The sequence below is a fragment of the Puntigrus tetrazona genome, chromosome 7, assembly GCF_018831695.1.
Source record: "Puntigrus tetrazona isolate hp1 chromosome 7, ASM1883169v1, whole genome shotgun sequence".
NCBI lineage: Eukaryota > Metazoa > Chordata > Actinopteri > Cypriniformes > Cyprinidae > Puntigrus > Puntigrus tetrazona.
Genome location: NC_056705.1, coordinates 6,482,803 through 6,506,460, shown reverse-complemented (window position 1 = coordinate 6,506,460; position 23,658 = coordinate 6,482,803). Strand labels below are relative to the sequence as shown.

Sequence of the window (23,658 nt, the reverse complement as noted above, 5' to 3'; positions counted from 1 at the left end):
CGTGAGGGGAAAGTGAGCCACGAAACGAACCCGTTCGATTTAATTAAATGGGGATTATTTCAAACGAGCGGAATGTCTCCTCGTCGTTCTCCTGGCGCTTCGGAGGCCGATGGACGCAGGAACAATCAAACAAATTGAATTCGTGACACACATCTGCTCCGTTTCAAATGCAGCGAGCGAACGAGGACCAATGAAATGAAGATGAAGAGGACAATTACTGCGTGAAACATGCCACAGATGGCAGAACGGCACGCCAGCCGGACACGAATATTCATTAATGAAGCGTTCTGTGTGTGTGTGTGTGTGTGTGACAGTGCCGCACATCTGATGCCTCACTGCTCACAATCATTCCAGTGCAGTGAACACACGCATCCTCTCATGCGTTCAGGCGATCTGTCATCTCTCTGTCTCTCTCTCTGTCTCTCTCTGTCTCTCTCTCTCTCTCTCTCTCTCTCTCTCTCTCTCTCTGTCCTCTCTCTCTGTCTCTCTCTCTCTCTGTCTCTCTGTCTCTCTCTCTCTCTCTGTCTCTCTCTCTCTCTCTTTCCTGTCTCTGCATCTTCATCTCTGCTCTTTTTCCATCCTCTATTCTCTCTCCGTCTTCGTTGTTTTACTATCTTGTCTCTTGCACTTTAACATTCATCACTGTGTTTTCTTTCTGTGAGGGAAATCTATTAATATTCACCATTTATATGCCTTTCTGTATTTTTAAGGCCATCTATGCATTGATTTGTCTGTGCATCAAATAACCTCGCGCACACACACACACACACACACACACACACACACACACACACTGCTCATTCACTCACGAGGTCACACACTTCTCCATACAGAGAGATACACAACTTTCTGCAATCACGCTCAGTCTCGACTGTTTGCCGAAGCACAGGTCTCACGGTCAGGCAAACACACACACACACACACACACACAGGAGAGATGTACATGCGTGATGTGACATGTATTTCATGAGTCTCGTCACGCTGGCAAGCAAACAGACATAATGGACTCACCAAACCAGAAAGTCAACAAGAACACAAACACCCTGGTGAGAAATGCACAAGCACTGGTGCAGTATGGGAAATCCTTCAGGATGTTTGGGCCACGAGCTGATTTATGTGTTTGCTGCAGTGAATTTGGCTCGACTACTGTGTGTGTGTGTGTGTGCTGAAATACCTGTGTTTCTTTGAGAAGGTCATGTGTGCAGCACCGTTGCCAAGACAGTGTTTGTTCCTGGCCAAATGTGTGAGTTTTGTGTGTGTGTGTGTGTGTCAGCGGTGTTGGATAACATGTTCTTTAGAAAATGTGACTTTGCAGTGTGTGTGCGTGCGTGTGTGTGTGTGTGTGTGTGTGTGTGTGTGTGTGTGTTTGACCCTCTGCAGGCTGCATTGTGCCGCTGTTGCTCTAAGGGTGACTTGCTAGAATGTAAATGAGAGTGAACAAAGCGAGCCGTGAGCGACGTGAGATGCTTTAGAGAACAAGACACAAAGAGAAACACTTACTAGGGCACTACAGAAACTGCTGACTGTGTTTACATTCACATTAGACAATAGTCTCCTCATGCCTGTGTCTTGATTGATAAATTATATATATATATATATATATTTTTTTAGCTTTGTAATTTGTTCCATTTTTTTGCACCATTTTAATGAAATAGTATTTAAAATTTTAATTTACTTTTTATTTTACTTCACTTATTGACATTTATTTTCATTATCTTTTATTATCTTTATTTCTTCAACTAATCGTTTGCTCCTTTCACATTTTAGTGAACTTATGTCTTACTATTATTTAATTAAATTCAATTGTAGTGAAATCTAATTTTGCATTATTGTTGTTTTATTTCTGAAAATATTCCAGTTAATATTACTGGTTTACTTTATTATACTATTGATATTTTAATCAAACACTAAAAGGCTCTAAGCGTCTGTTTAAGTGCGTCTTCATCCACACACCTGTGTTTATATTTCATTATATACTGCCCCATAGACATTAATAACTATAACTGCATTAATAATAGCATTGTTACTCATGTAATAAACTGTTTTGCATTATTATTTTATATATGCTGCAAATATTGTATTTTGAATGTGAACTGTTTCTTTATTATTATTATTATTATTATTATTATTATTATTGCATGTCTTAATATATTAAATAATTTTTTTATATCATCATTGTAAATATTACTATTTATTAATACACAATAATGAACAAAAATTAAATATTACATTTTAACACTATATTACTTTGTTTTCCTTATTCACAACAGCTCGGATGCTCATCTAATATAAAATGACACATTATTAAGATTATTAATAATATTTTATGTTCATTTCCTTTGCTTATAATGCTCCTTTGGATGTATTTTTTTATCATTTATTCTGAAATATTTAATTGATGATCAGTTTCATGCATCCTCTTAAAGTGCCTTTAACAAAAGCCACTTCCTGTATGACATCATCCTGCAGGAAGTGACATCACACAAAACCGCTTGATGACCTTTGAAGTGCCATCTCCGACTAAATAATCATCTGTAGTTTGTAAAAGTGCCTCGACCAGCGTATATATATATATTAAGTCTTTTTGCATTTGTTAAAGCTTTTTTTAAACTGTTATTATAAACACGTATGTTAAACTGTGCTTTATTACAGCATCGATCTGCATGATACAGACATTCTTTGCATGTTTTGGCGATCTGAGAAACTCAGGGAGATGGAAAGTCTGCCCCAGTGCATTGTGGGATGTGTACAGTACATCATCTCTCAGGTTGAGTCTGAGCTGTTCATTAAAAAGCTATTCAGTGATTTCTCAGTGATGCTGCAGCTGATCATGTAGTGTTTCCTCTGCTGATCTGGGCCCAGTGTGTGTGTGTGTGTTAGTGTATTGTGTGTGTGAGTGTGTGTGCGTGTGTGTGTGTTCTGATCTGGAGAGATTTTCAAAATCTCCTGCGATTAGAGACGGCAGAGCCGAGTCTGAAGATGTCTGTCCCGTTTCAGGAGATTCTGCTGCGCTTTAATGAACAAACACTGCTGAGTAAGTGTGTGTGTGTGTGTGTGTGTGTGTGTGTGTGTGTGTGTGTGTGTGTGTGTGTGTGTGTGTGTGTGTGTGAGTCGTCTGATGTCACACTAATGTAGGTCAGCCGCTAGTGTGATGATGTCATCGCCTGCGAAATCACCCTCAGCCAATCAGACGAGAGACGAGCAGGAAAACAGGCTTCCTTTTCCAGATCTCTGCAGCTGTTCACACACACACTCACATACACACACTCTCACACACACACACTCTCACGCACACACACACACACACACACACACACACACACAGACACACACACACACACACACACACACACACACACACACACACACACACAGACACACACACAGACACACACACACACACACACACACACACACTCTCACACACACACACACACACACACTCTCACGCACACAGACACACACACACTCTCACGCACACAGACACACACACACACTCTCACGCACACAGACACACACACACACACACTCTCACACACACACACACACACACACACACACACACACACACACACACACACCTGCTGTTAATGTACACGACGGAGAGAATTTATTGGCCACTATTTCTATAAAAAGCTTGCGACATAATATGATGATTATATTTCATGCACTAAAATGACAAGTTTGTTTTGTTGTTAGAAAATATTATTTTACTTTATTCTTAAAATGTGTTTACTTAATGATTGATGAATCAACACTGAATAAATCATATAATAATAAAATACATTTAAATGAAATTTTCTTTAAAAGATCTTAATTATGTTGTGTGTGTCTTTCATCATAATGTTTCGTGCACCGGTTGATTTCAAAACAATACTTTGAGCGGACGTTCATTTCAGCAAAACACAATATTCCACGAGTTTATTCACTTTTCATACAAAACATTTCTCGCAATTAAATTATAATTTTTTTTTTTGCATTAGAAAAATGAGTTAACAGTCAGTTATATGCAAGAAAAAAAAAACGACCTAAACCTTTGCATGTGTATATTTTGCAACAAATCTTATTCATTATTCATTATTTTATATTATTGCTCTCATTTGCAATGACTCATGGGATTGTAGTCCTTTTCTTCATTATATTCTGTTATCATTTACTTGCACTCCTTTTGTCCCAAACCTGTACGAGTTTTCCTCTTTTTGTACTTTGTGTAACCATACAGAAGCATCGACTTCGACAGCGTTTCTTTCTTACTACAGAAGTCAACGTCTGCTGCCTCTCAGAAGAAAGGACCGACTCTAACGTGTTTCGTGTGCACGTTCCCTTTAACGATCATCTGTCCGGCGCATTCAGCCCAAAGCAGCTTTTCCAGCAGATAGTGACCTAAAATACCCCCGTGTTCTCTCAGAGAGAAATCCTCATCAGAGTCACGATGAAGTCCCTTTCTGGACATGGAGACGGAGCGGTGTCTTCCTGAGAGCGGGTGCTTTAGACTCAAACAGTGTCTGAAAACTGTCTGCGTCTCTCTCTCATTAGGACCAGACCTGACACGAGTCCCAACGGAGCTGTGATGAGCACATATTAGTATGAACTGTAAAAGTTATATGACTATTTAAATTTCTGTACTGTAATTAGGGTTATTTTCATTTTTACCATGATAGAGATAGATAGATAGATAGATGGGTAGATAGATAGATAGATAGAAAGATAGATGGATAGATGATAGATGATAGATAGATAGATAGATGATAGAATGATAGATAGATAGAAAGATAGATGATAGATAGATAGATAGACAGATAGAAAGATAGATGATAGAATGATAGATAGATAGAAAGATAGATGATAGATAGATAGAAAGATAGATGATAGATAGAAAGATAGATGATAGATAGATAGATAGATGATAGATAGATAGATAGATGATAGATAAAAAGATAGATAGATGATAGATAAAAAGATAGATAGATAGATAGATGATAGATAAAAAGATAGATAGACAGATAGATAGATAGATAGATCAATGATAGATAGATAGATAGATAGATAAAAAGATAGATAGATAGATAGATAGATGATAGATAAAAATATAAATAGATAGATAGATAGATAGATAGATAGATAGATAGATAGATGATAGATAAAAAGATAGATAGATAGATAGATGATAGATAAAAATATTGATAGATAAAAAGGATAGATAGATAGATAGATGATAGATAGAAATATAGATAGATAGATAGACAGATAGATAGATAGATAGATAGATAGATGATAGATAAAAATATAAATAGATAGATAGATAGATATAGATAGATAGATAAATGATAGATAGATGATAGATAGATAGATAGATGATAGATAGATAGATGGATAGATAGATAGATAGATAGATGATAGATAGATAGATAGATATAGATAGATAGATAGATGATAGATAGATAGATAGATAGATGATGATAGATAGATAGATAGATAGATAGATGATAGATAGATAGATAGATAGATAGATAGATAGATAGATAGATAGATAGATAGATAGATAGATGATAGATAGATAGATAGATGATGATAGATAGATAGATAGATGATAGATAGATAGATAGATAGATAGATAGATAGATAGATAGATAGATAGATGATAGATAGATAGATAGATAGATAGATAGATAGATAGATAGATAGATAGATAGATAGATAGATAGATAGATAGATAGATAGATAGATAGATAGATAGATAGATAGATAGATAGATAGATAGATAGATAGATAGATGATAGATAGATAGATAGATAGATGATAGATAGATAGATAGATAGATGATAGATAGATAGATAGATAGATAGATAGATAGATAGATGATAGATAGATAGATAGATAGATAGATAGATAGATAGATAGATGATAGATAGATGACACACACAAAATGGCCGTGATTTTAAAAGAAACAAACGGAGAAAAAGCTACAGTAAAAACCTGTTAAACGGTAAACTCCTGTAAACTTCACAGATTAATGTAAACTGACATTCCCAGAATTCCCTGTATTGCATTTCGAATTTTGTTTCGTTTTTTTCTTTACAGTCAGTGTTTCTTCTTCTTCTCTTATCAGTCATGTTTGTTATGGTTGTTAAATGAATGTTTGTTGCTCATCTCTCTTAGTGTTTGTTTGTTTCTCATCTAAAAGCTTCGCTTCGTCTCGTGACTTTCTCATCGCCGCCTGCTTTCGGTGGCTGTCAGTGTTTTCCAAAGGTACAAAAACCCATTTCAGTACTTTAACAGGTTGGTATATTAACTTTATTATATCGTTCCTGAAATTATGCTATTTAATTGTGAATTTAATTTAAAACCGCAAAATCAAAAAAACGTTGTTTACTGTATTTTTACTGTAAAATTGCACAGCTGCCAGTTTTTCATCCTATTTTTTTTTTTGCAGTGCATTCTTTATCAAATATTCAACTAAAAGTTATTATATTAACGCGACACCATTAAAAATGTTATCAGCATTATAGTATATTCTCATGAATGTTTTAAATGATTATTTTCATTCTATAAATAAGCAAACATTTAAACCAAAAATAACTGACGTTGAAATTGTAGATTTTTCTAAAAATCAGATATCACCTGAAATCTTACGTATACATTTGTTCTTCCTCTCCATTTGTGCTTCATTGTATAGACGAATCAATACATACACGCAAGTCTGAGTCAATGGGTGCCGCCGGTGTTTAGACACCCACTCTCCACAATCCTATCAATCCCAAGAGAATAAAAGCAAGCCCCAGCCAGACGGTGTTTTTTAGCTGAATCGTCTACTGGACGTGGAGGGATGACCTTCACCGATCATCTCCTGATCCACGCCTCGCTCCTTTCTCTCATTGATGTGTTGAACGACGGCTTTCTGTTATCAGGGTTAGCACGAGTCCACAGACTCTCGCCGTGGCTGGCAGATGTTGTTTTTCAGCTCCGATCCTGTGTTATCTTCCGTAAAAAGGTTCACGTTGTGCAACAGGGATCTGAGCTTCCCATATAGCTGAGTTAAAGAGGGCCGTGAGACCCTGAGTGTTTCCCAACATGCTCCTGGAGCGACTGAACCCGCTGAACCGGCCTTCACACGTGGCTCCTGCTTGTTTTGGGGGGACTTTGCCTGTGTTAGGCTGCACAGGAGATCAAAGTTTACCACGGCTGGACTCTGAGAGCAGATATAGGTTTATATTATTAAACATATTTCGCATCTAGCATACAGAAGTGGTGAGCTTTCAAGGACAGCACTATGGATCTGCTAACACACACACACACACACAATAGTGTTTCCTTTGATAATGGCCGTATAAAATTGTTGGGAGTTTATTATTGAAAACAATTAGACTCGGTCGTCATGCAAAACAAATTCACATCTAGATATTTAATAATCCACACCACACTCAACATTCATCGAACAACATAAAGCCCAAATGTACAAAAAAAACACTTTTAAGGAAAATACTGAATCACACTGAGAATTCAGTTACATTTGTTTTATTCACTTCTAAAAAAACAGCATTTTACTGTAAAATTGCATTAAATGTCTGGTTAGATCTTTCACGGTTAACCTTACCGTTTTTTAATAACTGTTACCCTATTAACTTTTTCTTTCCTGTAACTTTTTTACTAAATTTTACAGTTAAAACTACACTTTTACGGCGAAGCCTTTTCCGTATTCAGACAGCGCTAGGACATACGCCTTTTTTAGCTCGTAGCTCGTAGAAATAATAACCATTTGGATGCGTTCATGACTAACATGCCGGCGATTGTTCTCAAGAATCAACTCCCGATCACCCTTCGATCCGACCAATATCAAAGTAATACTCAATCCGGTAAGCTAGAAATCTTGATATTTGGTAGACCTCTAAGGCCGCCATGCACCACCACCGCGGTCCCATCTAACGCATGCTCTTCAGCCTGAAACGTTAATGCAGTCAGCCCACAGCGTATACGTTAATCTTAGTACGGTGAAACTTTGATATTGGGTCTAAAAAGGTGTTTTGGGATACTTTTACGGCTGCTGGACACAGTCCTACAGATGTTTATTCACCTCAGTATAGTTACTAAGGCACGTGTGACAGAGAAAGGCGTCTCTAGGTGGAGGTTTTCATCGTTTTGTCTGGTAATTGTGTGCAGCTGCTAATAGCTCGGGACAGAGCTTTTCTGATGAGCAGCGTCCACTTCATTTTCCACGAACCGAGCCCATTTTGCGCATCCTGCGCGTTTCTGCAGGAAATGAGAGATTAGTGTATTTATATCTCCTGACGCGGGCCGAACCGCGCGGAGCTCTTGCTCAAGACTGCAGCGCAGCTGTAACCAGAACCTTGGAATGCGAACGCGTTTTGTTCCACCGAGCGATTCAACAACGGGAGCGAACCACCGCGCGAAACGGGGGGAGCCGGCTCCCGAGAGCGGCCTTTCGTCGACTTTTAGCGCCCGTTTGTCGACGTGTCGGGGGGGTTCGGGGCGTGCCCGGTCGTCGTGACACCCGCTCCGCGCCACCGGCCCCGCGAACACCCCAGCACCGGCCACTCCGGCTCCGCGGACGATTCCGGGCTCCCCCGTCCATAACTCGAGTCGACTTTTTTGATTGACGGCTCCATATTTTTTTGTGCGATTTTTTTTCAGCGGCTCCAGAAAGGACAAAAACGGGGTAATACGGACAGAGAGGAAAAGAGGGAGAGAAAACAACAAACGCCGCTGGAAAGAAAGCGCGAGCTCGAGAGCACTGGGAGCGACCCAGGGTCAACACTGTGAAAAATACATATATATTTCACAGACAAAGGAGTGCCGACTTTTGCTCATCTTGTATTTTAGGGAACTTGGGCACGCCGACATCATAATCATTTTGCATAAGAGGTAAGTGCAATCTCTTAAGGCTTTATAACTATAACTATATATATATATATATATATATATATATATATATATATATATATATATATATATATATATATCGTCATGTGTCGCATTAATGATTAATGTATTTAATGCATGCAACAGTGTATTGCCTATAGCTGTCGGTTTTTGTGCACGATGCAATAACGCGTAAATATTCGTAGTCCATAAATGCTGATAGTGCCGTGAGTGTCCGTTTTAAACGACACGCGAGACGCGACCCTAATCTGTTCCAGCAGCTGGAAACTTGTAAACATTAAGCAACACACAATCGAGCTCGCGCAATGCATGCGCCCGTCGGGTTCGCGAGCGCTACAGAAGCAGCCCGCGTTTCCCCGGGAGTTTCTTGCTAGGTTTAGGGGCGAGCGTCGCTTGACGCGATCTGTCGCGTGTCGGTTCAGCGGTCGCGTCGGTCTTTGTTCGCGCGCTGGGCAGGTTTTGCGCGGAAAGGACGCGCGCGTGAACGCGAGGAGCTCGCGCAGCGGACCTCGGCTGGTTCGTGGAGAATGTGTGTCAATGTCAAAGGGAGGTGTGTCGCGGGCCCAGACAAACCCGCAAAGGCCCTTTCCAGAAACGACTGCACGCAACAAACACCACGGGCTCGCGGAGATACGCGCTTATCTGCGCGTGAGTCCCCCGGGGGTTTATCTGGGGTCTTCAGTGAGTCATGCAGCTTTTAAAGAGACAGTTCACCCCCCAAAAAATACATCATGTTGCCATTTTGCTCTAAAGCGTGTTGTTTTTACCTTGCATGTGACAAAAGAAATTTTATGCAAGATTAATGTTAAAAAGCATCGTAAAACTAGTCTGTATCCCATGTCTTGTGATGGCATTGTGAGAGTGATGTCAAATTTAATTTGATTTATAATAAGCACTCAAATTTGCACACTGGCATCGGTGAGATGTTGAAATGCCCGTGCTACGGCTTTAGAAAGTATGCGAACTCGAAAAGTTATGTTATAATCGATGAAGTTCTTTGATGAAGAATCTCTGATTTCCTTTGGGTCTGGACTGATGCAGTGCAATAGTTATATTTTCTGCGAGAAATTGATATCAGTACAGCTTTAAGTGAGGAGGCTTAGCACCCTCTCATCGGTAAAAAACTCTCCTCTGATTCGATTGGCCTGAGCTCCAGACAGAGTGTGTGGTTTGGTGACTAAGGACTAAGGTCTGGACTCTTTCTGGGGTGGTAATTGTTTATGTAATGACTCGCTCCGCCTCAGAAACGATTTTTCTCCTCAGTCCCTCTGGTCGCCCAAACGCCTCTCATGCTCTCAGGTCGTGGAAGTAAAGACCCTTGGGTTTTCTCAACGGCGGTGGTGGTTTTGTGCCAGACCATTGAAGACAGACCTGCAGCGAGCTACAAGCGTTTTACTTTGGGTTTAATCCTGCCGCAAAGCTTTAGAATGAGTTGTATGGGCTACTTCTCTGGTCTTTTTGTGGGCTATTTCGAGCTTGACGGTGCGAATCTCTAGCTGTTATCATCCACCGTCTCTGCGTTTAATAACAAATTGTTTAATTCAGTCGTTATACATCCCTATCATTTTATTCTCAGTGCTTTTAATCAGTTAAAAGCACTATATAAATGAAAGCCATTGATTGAATCACCTTCCATGTTTGTCTGCTTTCAGCAGAGAGACATCCAGGCTTGTAAGAACAGAAGTGTGAGTAAATGATATAGCTCCACGTTTTAGCTGCTCTGTCCCTTTAAAGACCCGGTCTCTTAGTGTCTTTCACAACATTACAGCTGGTCTCGGGACTCCGGACACCCATTTTGAGTCTGGTATTTGGAGTTGTTTGGGTTCTATTCGTGGGCTGGGCTTGTAAGGTAAAGAGAACCCAGCTCCTCCCCTCTCTCTCTCTGAGGTCTATTGAGTGATTGTACGGCACTCTGTGTACAACACACCATTAGCACTGAGGAAAGAGATATATATAGACCATCCATCTGTTAGCTAACTTTCATGGATTTATCATTTATAATTATATATAATCTGTCTGTCGTTCTATCTCTATATCTGTCTGTTCTGTCTTTCTTTCTGTCTGTTGTTCTTTCTGTCTGTCTGCCGTTCTGTCTGTCGTTCTGTCTGTCTGTCATTCTTTCTATCTTTCTATCTGTCTGTCTGTCGTTCTTTCTGTCTTTCTATATATCTGTCTGTCGTTCTATCTATATATCTGTCTGTCGTTCTTTCTGTCTGTAGTTTTATCTCTCTGTCTGTCTGTCGTTCTATCTCTCTGTCTGTCTTTCTTTCCGTCTGTCTGTCTGTCGTTCTATCTCTCTGTCTGTCTGTCGTTCTTTCTGTCTGTCGTTCTTTCTGTCTGTCTGTAGTTTTATCTATATATCTGTCTGTCTTTCATTCCGTCTGTCTGTCTGTCGTTCTATCTATCTGTCTGTCTTTCTTTCCATCTGTCGTTCTATCTCTCTGTCTGTATGTCGGTCTTTCTGTCTGTCATTCTTTCTGTCTGTCTGTAGCTTTATCTATATAGCTGTCTGTCTTTCTTTCCGTCTGTCTGTCTGTCATTCTTTCTATCTTTCTATCTGTCTGTCTGTCATTCTTTCTGTCTTTCTATCTATCTGTCTGTCGTTCTATCTATATATCTGTCTCTGTCATTCTATCCCTCTGTCTGTCGTTCTGTCTGTCTGTCATTCTTTCTGTCTGTCATTCTGTCTGTCTGTCGTTCTGTCTGTCTGTCTGTCGTTCTATCTATATATCTGTCTGTCTGTCATTCTATCTCTCTGTTTGTCGTTCGGTCTGTCTGTCATTCTTTCTGTCTGTCGTTCTGTCTGTCGGTCGTTCTGTCTGTCTGTCTGTAGTTTTATCTATATATCTGTCTGTCTTTCCGTCTGTCATTCTTTCTATCTTCCTATCTGTCTGTCTGCCTTTCTTTCTGTCTTTCTATCTATCTGTCTGTCGTTCTATCTATATATCTGTCTGTCTGTCGTTCTGTCTGTCTGTCGTTCTATCTCTCTGTCTGTCGTTCTGTCTGTCTGTCATTCTTTCTGTCTGTCTGTCATTTTTTCTGTCGTTCTGTCTGTCTGTCATTCTTTCTGTCTGTCTGTCGTTCTTTCTGTCTGTCTGTCGTTCTGTCTGTCTGTCGTTCTTTCTGTCTGTCGTTCTATCTCTCTGTCTGTCTTTCTTTCTGTCTGTCTGTCGTTTTATCTATATATCTGTCTTTCTTTCCGTCTGTCTGTAGTTTTATCTATATATCTGTCTGTCTTTCCGTCTGTCTGTCTGTCTGTCTGTCGTTCTGTCTGTCTATGTATATGTCTATCTCTCTGAATTGAATGTAAACGTAAGAAGCGCACACAAGACGTGTGTATAGGTGTATAGCAGCACAATATCTTCCCAGGAGTGCGGGTGAGACGGTCACTGAGGTGACGCGGCAGACTCGTGTGTTTCGTGGATCTACTCCTGGTGGTACAAAGCTCCCTCTGTTCCCACGCATCCTCCAAACCTTCAGCTCCAGCTATTTTTGCTCTCTGTGGGTTTCTCTCCCCATTCATTCCCTCACCTCGCTCTGCCCTCTTTAGCTTGTGTACATCTGAAGGAAGAGGATAAGTACTGGTCTGGAGGTGGATTTGAACCTGCATTTGTAAGACCGGTATTTTGAGCGGGATAAAATGTTTTCGTGGTGAGATCAGGACTGTACAAGGATATTCACAAAATACTGCAGTAATATCGCTGATGTAAAATTCCCAATCGTTGTAAATATCGCAATCATTGCAGTGAACTTTAGCTATCATTTTCCTCATTAGACTGGTTGTGTGATCCTTCCTTGTCTTGTAACTTGTCTAAATGTTGGGTAGGGGTGATCTTGGAAGGCTAGCAATAGCAAGCTAGCTTTGAAAGCACAAACCCTAGCATCGCTTATATAAACTTCAGGAACAAAAATAGATTTAAAGTTTGAAAGTTGAATTAATTTCAGTGAAATGCTTGAAACACAATGGATTCAGTGACTACTCAAAAAGTAGCGTTCATATTTATTTATTGTTATATTGATGTACACCCAGCGCTCAGAGTACCTTTTCCACGCATGCTTTGATTTTTACTGTATTTTTTTATTTAATTGGTCACGATGAAATAAACAGCCTGCTCACTTGAAAACAGTCACACTTTAGATTTATTCCAGAGTAAATAAATACTGATAGAATGTTGAGGTTTTACAGCTTTACAGCTATCAGTCATTACTGCTACTCGCAGAATAATGCTTTCTATAATGCTTTCAGTTATTTGATCACTCTGTGAAAGCAATTGCAATTATTTTGATGCAGCGTTCGCGTGAAAACGCTTTCTAGTGTCGTCTCTCCTCTTGTGATCTGCTCTGAATGATGTCACGTTATGAAACACTGAAGCGGTGCTGAATTCTGGGTAAACCGGGGGTTTACGTAAGCGAAGGAGTTCGGGGCGTTTCAGTGATGTCACGTCCTCACGGCCGCGGCCATAGATTACATCTGCATAATAAGATCTGGAGGTTTTCTGTGAGCCTCCAGCGTGAAGGTCGTTCCAGGAGCGAGAACATCTCGTCTTTCGGTGATGGGGCTCTTTAATGATGCACTTCAGTTACGCAAGGACGCTTAATCACATCCAGCGTTTGATTCTCTGTAATGAGCCCAGTCATTGTGCTTTACTGAAAAATCACATTTGCCGTAACGAGAGAGAATCAGCGCTTCATCTGATGAAGTCCAGACTGTTGCAGAGATCCACCAAGAGTGAGATTCCTTCATAGTGCTGGAGAAAGATGGATGGATGGATAGAACATCGTCTTTCTTCTAAGGGTGCAATTTCTGATGTATGATGCTTGTCAAAGTTTGGACATTGCATCAAATATTCTACTTCTAAGATTTTTTGATGGGCATATATATATATATATATATATATATATATATATATATATATATATATATATATATATATATATATATATATATATTATTGTTTATTATTATTATTATTTTTTTTTTAAATTTTATTTATTTATTGATTTTTTCTGAAACCATGACTATTTTGTGTTTTTTTTTTTTTTTTTTTTTTTTATTAATAGATTAGGTAAATAACTCAACCCCGTCACAACCCAGTAAGAAATGCATATATCTGTGATGGGGTTGTAAAGTTTGACAGCACCCTACCTGAGATACACCTCGAAAATACCACTCAGCATTTTCAGCGCCACTATTGAAGAGACCTGAACGATGCCATTTATGAGTCTAAATTATTATACTGTAGGTGAAGTGTTTTTAATAAAATATATTTTAATTATTTTTAAAAAAGGCACACACAAATAAAGAATTAAACTGTATTGCTGCCGAAGAAATCTAAGGAACAGAACTTTTGTTAATAATCGTTTAAGTGCCTCGGGGACATGACAAAATGCTTGGTTTAAGATGGATAATAAACCTTACTTTATGCTAAATAATACTAAAATGTTATCATTTTTATATATTATAATGGACTCTCCAATGGGCAAAGTGTTGTTAAAAAGCTTGTAACAATTACGGGGGAATGAAATATTACAGAATTGCGAGATAGATGGATGGATAGATAGATGGATGAATCCCTGGGAGGTTTGGCTGCTCTTCTCCAGCTGGACTGATGGATGATCACGTCTCTGGGAAACACGAGTGAAACAGTCCTGAGAGAAAGCTTTGGCATCTCTCTGCGTCTCCATGGAGGCTCCTGCGGATCATTATCTTTTCTTTTGTCATCGAAACTTTGTAGATGAACAAACACCGAAACAAAGCCAAGAGCAAACGGATAAACACACACACACACACACACACACACACACACACACACCGCCCAGATCCGCCGCTGCTGATGGGAGGAGATTGTAGTTATTATTAATGCTTTCTCATTTCAGGATGTGTTTGTGCTACCAGTTCAGTCATGCTCTCTTTTTCTCTGTGCGTGAAAAGTGAAACAATAACGCGCTAATATATGTATTTATTAATGTTACTTCGTGTCATATGCGAACCAGATCTGAAGGATTGAAGTCGTGAGTGAAGTCAGTGGTCTCTCAGAGGTTCATTAAAACGAGCGCGACCTCTAACAGCGATCCAGTCTCTGAGCAGCAGGGAAAGCGCTCTTTACAACTCATTAAAGGCTTGCTTTTTATTGCACTTGTTTAAGTCGAAGTTCGGTAAGCCCTTTTTATTGCTTTGAAACGAAAGCTTTTTTTTTCGCGGGGTGGGGGTTGGTTTTAATTTTGTCCCTAATTTAGTCGTTTCTAAAGATTTATTTATTCCTCTACATTCGTCGGTTTAGTCGATTGTTTTAATGCATTGGTTGGTTTATCTGGAGCTGGTGTTTTTTCTGAAGAGGTCTCTCAGGGCGTCTCGACCCAACATGGCCGACCTCTTGAAATAGCCCTCAGCTAACACGCGCCCACCAGAAACGTCACACCACACCGTCCTCAGCTCTGGGTCGGCTGTGCGTCTTCTTTTTTTTTGGGACATCCAGTGTACGGATTGCTTTCTTGAGCGCTGGAAAAGCCACCCGCCGAGCTCTGTTTTGGCGTGTTTTCCGATCATTGCCCCGAAGTCTTGAGGAACGTAATCCACACCGACGTACAACTGCTGGCCCGAGAATAGCGCGCACGTAACATATCCCGGTGTCCTTTATCACAACGCCTAAAAATACCGGCCAACCTCCAAACGCGTCCTGCTCTACAAACTGAAACTCAAGCTGGTGATTTCTAGACACACGTGGCACCGGAGGTCTGCTAAATGTCTTTCTTCTGCATCTATTTTGTGTGTTTTTCGGTAAACCTTCTTCGGTCAGCGAGCATTTAGCCGTTTCCAGAGAAACGAACAAACGGTTAAACGAACGCTTCGACCCCAGTGGGTGAAAAAAACACAACTAAAAGGGAAAAGCCTATCGTTTTGATTGGTTCTCGTCTGAATCAGAAACTCGTTTCCCGAGAAAGTCGGCAAATTGTAGCTGTTTTGAGAACGAATCGAAACCGTAGGCTTTCCTTCCATATCACGTGCCATTCTGCTGCTCGGTTTATTGGGAAGATTTATCGTCAGGCTTGGTTTACTATTAGAATGGGCGAAAATGCACAACTTCAGATGCATGCGACGATGATAAAAAGCAAAAAAGGTATTCATTATTGAGATGCAGAGCTGGTAAAACGAGGGTGAGCTCCAGTATTAATCTTCTGATTATGTCTGTAATCAGTGTAAAAACGATACGCACCCTGCTCATATCGGTGTAATCCCGTAAACATGAGCTCTTGCTGGATCATTGTCTGGCTTCCCACACAATCCTTCGCCTCCACCTGTCGTCTGACGTTTAATCACCGTATTTTCTCTTTCTTCAGCTCCGTTCTCGAGCCGGTCGATTTGCTGGAGCTTGTTAGTCGACTCGATCAAACGCGATTTCCACCTTCGGCATTTCGGTCTCGTTTTCCGGTCCCCCGAAGATGCTTTAGATCGAGATGCATAGAGAAGGAAAACTAAAAAACAATTGAACGAACATCGTCAAGAACCGTTGAATCCTGCAAAGGCGTATTATACATAAAATTATTATTATATATATTTTTATTATTATTAACATTATGATAAAAGAATAAAAACAGTGACGTAGTCGTTGGCAAATATTATACAAGTCACAATTATAGCACAATTTGTCAACTAAGTTATGAGATAAAATGTCATAATTACAAAAAAGTAACAATTTTGTGAAATATGAAGTAATTATGAGATCGCGACAAAAAACATTAGTTGCTAAATAAAACATTTTAATTATGTGATGAAAGCCTAAATGTTCATAATAAAAAACACCAATGTCCTTTGTTTTTACATTATTTTCTAAATGAATTCGTTTCACCATTCATCTTTTTTTATATCCCATACTTACGATGACGTTTTACGTGACCGAAACCGGTCGAGATGCACAATTTCGCAAGACAACGCGTCTACGGTCCCGAGAAACTGAAGCGAGTTTAGTATTAAAGTAAAAATATCTGGCCGGCGGCTGACCTGTGTTTCACTTCGTCGTGTTCAACGGGGAGCGAGGAAAGAGAGGAAAGAGCTGAGTTTCTCCGAGTGTTTGAGCTGTTTATCAGTCCGCACCGGAGCTGTTTTTGAAGTGGAGAAAAAGCAGGCCATGAGAGAGAGACGCTTCAGGAACACGGCCAGCGATTGTGTAACCGCTAACATCTCGGCTTCACCTTTTTTTTTCCTGCGTCTGTGTTATTTCCTCAGCCACCGTGAAGCGCTTCTACAGTGTTTTCCACTTTCATGATGCTTTGGAGTGAAAACATACCAGTTTTGAGTTTGGCCTTGAGAAGATCTAGTGTTTTTGCCTCACCAGTGCTGCACTTATTTCAGTTTTATTTGAACAGTTAAAACGGTAACATTTCTAAATATAGTTATAATTATAAACAACAGCTTTCTTGGTAAATATTGGTTAAACATTTCTGATTATTATCGATGTTTAAGACGGTTGTGCCGCTTCATGTTTTTTTGTGGAAACGTTCATTTTTCAGGATTCAAGGATGAATATAAAAAAAAGTGCAAAAGAGCAGCATTTATTTTATTTTTAGAACATAAAGCATGTCTTTTGATCACTTTAGGGTGCAAGTAATGCGCAAATAAATAACTTATTTATTATTTATTATTGAGTCATTTAATTCATGAATTTAAATAAGTGAATTAATTAAAAAAAAAAAAAAAAAAATATATATATATATATATATATATATATATATATATATATATATATATATATATATATATAAATATATATTAAAATATATAAATAAATACTCGTACTCACCCGAGTCTTTGGATCAGTTAGTCATGTCAAGGTCGGCTGCATTAACGGCCCATGCATGCATCGATTTTCATTCACAGCTACAGCATCTGCGAGTGCTGTAAAATAATATTTAGCATGATTATGCAACGTTTCGGTCCAAATCCCAGCTTGTTTGCGTGGACTGAAAGGCTTATTTATGTTTGTTCCTGGCAGAAGGTTTTTCTGTTTTCCTCGTCGGTGCCGTTTAATATGGTTTTAACTAACTCCATCACGTCATCCGGGTCTCTCTGGGGTTTGTAACAGAGAAATCTTTGTCAAATTCGAACGTGTTGCACAACTTCCCTCCGCTCGGTCAAAACCAGAGCAAATCAGCTCCCGTCCAGTCGATAAAAATTCACTTTCGTTTTAAAGTCCCAGCCTGCATGTCAAAGTTGAACGGGCTGTTTTAGTAAAAATGCATCGTTTCACCCGAGCAAGACAAAGCCGATCAGTGTGTTCCAGACTAGATGAGTGGTTTTTTTAAGGGCAGGCCGTGATTTGAATATATCTGCATATCGGGAGCATGGCTCTGGCTGTGTGTTCCTGCTATCGATCATCCATTAGAGTCCGTCGATAGACTCGTGGCCTGCTTCCGCCGCTCTGATCCGCTCCGTGCCGCTCTGTTTTCATCAGCGCTGATTGGAGTCAGGAGATTTGTGGCTTGAATCTTTTAACACTGTGTGTGTTTACGGAGTCCTCTTCAATGGCCTCGAGGGCTGGTTATATCAGGATAAAAATATATATTTAGCATCGACTTTAAATAAATAAATACACACAGAATATTTTGATGGCCACACAATATTTTGCACCCAAACTCTAATTGATGTATTATTCCTCTCTCTATTATTCTCATTGCAACAACAGACTTAAAATAAAAAGTATTTAACAAATTTAGGTATTTAATTATTTATGCTGGTTGTTCGTTAGAGGCTCATCTGAAGCCTCCAGCGCTGCTTATTTCTTCTTTAATGATCTTTTAATCATCCCTAAAATCCAGCAAAAAATGTATTAATTGGTTTTAAATATTTAAAATTTTAAGTATCAATGACTTTTTTTCTGATCCTCCTATGCTACTTATTTTAATAATTATTTTAATAATAATTGATTTAAAGATGTACGCTTTTTTAGCTCATTTAAACACATAAACTCATATATATATATATATATATATATATATATATATATATATATATATATATATATATATATATATATATATAAAATATATATATATAAAAAAATACATATATATATATATATATATATATATATAGTTGTATTATAATTCTATTTGTTGTCTGTAGATGTGACCTGGACATGTTCTTGACAGGTTTTTGTGAGATTCATCTCAGTCCTCCTACGCTGCTTATTTTTCTTTCACACATTTTCTGCCGTTTGTTTCCATTCAGTGGCGGCGTTTCTCTCTCTGACTCATTCTGAGAGGAGCTGGATGCTGGAGATGATGATGGCCTCTCCGCTCGTTTATGACACGTCACGCATCCGCGGCCCAAAGCTGATCAATAACACGACACGATCGATACATACTGTCTGAAAACACGCCACGAACTCCATCGACGCTTTCTCAGGCTCTTTGAAAAACAAGTGCGCTTTGAAAAAATTGCAAACTAAGTGCAATGTTTTTTGGGCCATTTATGGATCTTAAAATTGAACAGACATCTGTTGTGGCTTAAATGTGTGTTTAATGCAATTATTTCAGTTTCGTGAACTCGTAAACAGATTTTTTTAAAACACATCATCATTTTTAAACACAGTTAATGTGTTGCATGGCGGAGGATCACGATTGAGTGTGATTGAATGTAAAACCTTTACTTTGACATCATTTGCACTTAAGAGGCTTCTTTTTAAGTACACTTTAGATTCATGTCACTGATATAATAATATTGTCTGTAAGTAGAGTTTAAAAAAAAGATTAAAATTACTTTTAAAATCTTTTATTTTGCATTATTTTAAAGCGTGTTTAGAAATGGTCATAAACGATTATTTAAAAGCACTTAAGTAATCTCATCATTTGGTTAAGGCTACACTGAATTTTTATGTCATTTTCACGATATGCAATTTCTATTTAACTTTTAGTGTGACAGTACGCAAACGTGTGCTTTATTGTGTCAAGGCAGTATTTAAAAGTACTTAAGTGTTTTAAAAGCAATATGAAAAGTTGACTCCACATGAGGACTAGTAATATTATATCTTCTGCAATAGAGTCTTATAAAATGTGATAAAAAAAGATTTTAAATCGGTTTTATTCTTTCATTACAATTTAAGTATGAAGAAACATAATCATGGAGGCAGTAAATATATTTAAGCTTCTTTCTGTCTGTTTTTACTTTGTGCTTTAGTTTCGAATATATATATATATATATATATATATATATATATTATTTTTATATATATTTTTATATTTTTATAAACATATTTGTATTTTTTGACATCAGGGTTTTCTGTGGAGAGAACAGCCTCAGGCCTGGGCACACACACACACACAGACACACACACACACACACAGGACACACACACACACACACACACACACACACACACACACACACACACACACACACACACACACACACACACACACACACACACACACACACACACACACAGACACACACACACACACAGACACACACACACACACACACACACACACACACACACACACACACACACACACACACACACACACACACACACACACACACACACACACACACACACACACACACACACACACACACACACACACACACACACACACACACACACACACACACACACACACACACACACACACACACACACACACACACACACACACACACACACACACACACACACACACACACACACACACACACACACACACACACACACACACACACACACACACACACACACACACACACACACACACACACACACACACACACACACACACACACACACACACACACACACACACACACACACACACACACACACACACACACACACACACACACACACACACACACACACACACACACACACACACACACACACACACACACACACACACACACACACACACACACACACACACACACACACACACACACACACACACACACACACACACACACACACACACACACACACACACACACACAGACACACACACAGACACACACACACACACACACACACACACACACACTGATGCCACATCCCTATCAGAACATGTAGCTGTGAAACCCCACCGAAGAGATGTCTTTCTCCTGCGTGCAGCGCCGTATCCAGCGTTACTGGTCTTAGATGTTGGTCAGACGTCTCTGTGGTTCCTTCTGGTCTAGAATTAGTTTCCTTGAGGACAGAACGCTCTCAGAGAGAGACACGCCGAGAAGAAAAACAAATACAGATCTCGAGTTTGTGTTAATACTTCGTGTGGTTCTTAGGAGTCACTGCGTGAATGATTCAGCAAGTCATTCGATTGATTCAAATTAATAACTCGCATAAAACCCCACAGAATTAATAAAGTCAGTCAGATCACCTGCATTCAGTGCAATATTCAGGTTTATACGAGTCTACAATCAGGTTTATCCTTTAGATTTGAGCTCTGTTGTGAAAGAACGAATCGCTATTGGACTTTTTTTTTATTTTATGTGTGTGTATATATGTGTGTGTGTATGTATATGTGATTCCAGTGCTTTCAAGAAAAGTTAGGGTTAGTTTGAAGCAAATAAGCAGGTTTTCAAAAGCACAAAAGCTGTTTTCGGTCTCATTACTTTTGGAAAGTAAATAATTTCACTCTAATTAGTTTCCGTACGCCCGACTGCAAAGATGTGTGGTTTACTGTGGTTTCATTCAATTAGATTCAGTATAAACACTCACTCTTCTTGTGCTGGTCAGACGCCCGCTTTCAGCTTCTTCTTGTGTGGAATGAAACTGATTTCACATCTGATTGAGAAACACTGAAGAGAAATATATCTGAAGGTTTGAGTCCCTCCGTGAGGATTGAGGAAGAAGTTTTGCATCGAGTTTTAATGTGATTTTTAAAGTAAAAGTGCATTAAGAAATCATATTTTTTATCATTTGACTTCATATAAATATTTATGCTTTACTAGGCCCTATTAATATACCCCTCCTAGGATTGCCACCTTAACGTGGTGGAGGGGTTTGAGTCCCTGAATGACCCTAGGAGCTAGGTTGTCTGGGGCTATTTGCTCCTGGTAGGGTCTCCCAAGGCAAACAGGTCCTAGGTGACAAGCCAGACAAAGAGCGGTCCACCCCACCCCTTATGGACAACAATAAAAATGTTGCGTTGTCGCTCGGTATGGCATGCGAGCAACTGGTGGCTGGGTCTTGCCCCACGGGACCCGGGCGGGCTCAGCCCCAAACAGCAGCGTGGGGCCATCCTCCCGTGGGCCCATCACCTGCAGGAGGAACCGTAAGGGGCCGGTTCCTTGTGGTTTGGGTGGCAGTCGAAGGCAGGGACCTCGGCAACCCAACCCCTGGACACAGAATCTAGTTCTAGGGACATGGAACGTCACCTCTCTGGGGGGGAAGGAGCCTGAGTTGTTGTTGGAGGTAGAGAGATACCGGCTAGAGATAATCAGGCTCACCTCCACACGCAGCTTGGGCTCTGGAACCCATCTCCTCGAAAGGGGCTGGACTCTTCACTACTCTGGTGTTGCCCGCAGTGAGAGGCGGCGGGTTGGTGTGGTGTGGGCTTGCTCATAGCCCCCCAGTTTAGCCGCCATGTGTTGGAGTTTTCCCCGGTGGACGAGAGGGTTGCCTCCCTGCGACTTTGGATTGGGGGGAGGACTCTCACTGTTATTTGTGCCTACGGGCCCGAATGGCAATGTAGAGTACCTGGCCTTCTTGGAGTCCTTAGGAGGGGTGCTGGAAAGTGCTCCAACAAAGGGCTCTATCGTCCTGCTGGGGGACTTCAACGCTCACATTGGTGATGCTAGTGACATCTGGAGGGGCGTAATTGGGAGGAACATTGTTGTTGGAATTCTGTGCTAGTCACAGTCTGTCCATAACGAACACCATGTTCAAGCATAAGGGTGTCCACAAGTACACGTGGCATCAGGACACCCTAGGGGCGGAGGTTGATGATCGACTTTGTGGTTGTATCATCTGATCTCCTTGGACACATGTCTTGGACACTCGAGTGAAGAGAAAGGTGGAGCTGTCAACTGATCACCACCTGGTGGTGAGTTGGATCTTGATTTACCGGTCGATCTTCATACCTACTTTCACCTATGATCATGAGCTTTGGGTCATGACCGAAAGTATGAGATCCCGGATACAAGCGGCCAAAATGAGTTTCCTCCGTAGGGTGGCTGGGCGCTCCCTTAGAGATGAGTGAGGAGTTCAGTCACTTGGGAGGAGCTCGGAGTAGACCCGCTGCTCCTTCACATCGAGAGAGGCCAGCTGAGGTGGCTCGGGCATCTGTTCCGGATGCCTCCCGGACGCCTCCTAATGGAGGTCCCAGGAAAGACCTAGGACACGCTGGAGGGACTATGTCTCTCGGCTGGCCTGGGAGCGCCTCAGTGTTCCCCGGAAGAGCTGGAGGAAGTGTCTGGGGAGAGGGAAGTCTGGGTGTCACTGCTTAGACTGTTGCCCCTGCGACCCGGCCCCGGATATGAATAAGAAGAAGAAGAAGCATTACTAGGAAAAAACATTTTTGAAACTATTTTTTTAAAAAAGTGTTCGTAACATTAATGTGAAACAGATGTTATTAGAATTTACTTTAGTTAGATTTTTTCCAGTATTGCAGGAGACTTTATTAAAGTCTTTATTAAAGATCCCCTCTCTCTCTCTCTCTCTCTCTCTGTCTCTCTCTCTCTGTCTCTTTCTCTCTCTCTCTTTCTCTCTGTCTCTCTCTTTCTCTCTGTCTCTCTCTCTCTCTCTCTCTCTCTCTCTCTCTCTCTCTCTC

At 40.1% G+C, this 23,658-nt stretch overlaps 1 protein-coding gene and 1 long non-coding RNA gene across 4 annotated transcripts in view; one reads left to right on the top strand and one right to left on the bottom strand.

Moving 5' to 3' along the window:
- Nucleotides 1-8,325: 8,325 nt before the first annotated feature.
- ndrg2 (NDRG family member 2) overlaps nt 8,326-23,658 on the top strand; it is a 27,945-nt gene continuing 12,612 nt past the window's right edge. The window contains exon 1 of one of the 2 annotated variants that reach the window (XM_043244934.1): nt 8,326-8,880. The gene's annotated coding sequence lies outside the window, so the exon portion shown is untranslated. The remainder of the gene's footprint in view (nt 8,881-23,658) is intronic. The other variant, XM_043244933.1, reaches the window with a different exon arrangement.
- On the bottom strand, nt 13,947-18,742 carry LOC122349048. Of its 2 annotated transcripts, XR_006251402.1 has the most exons (4): nt 17,697-18,742; nt 17,089-17,164; nt 16,898-16,995; nt 13,947-16,371 (listed from the first exon to the last, which is right to left on the bottom strand). It is a non-coding gene; the product is annotated as an uncharacterized LOC122349048 (long non-coding RNA). The 2 variants fall into 2 exon arrangements; XR_006251401.1 differs by having other exon boundaries at nt 16,898-17,164; nt 17,697-18,740.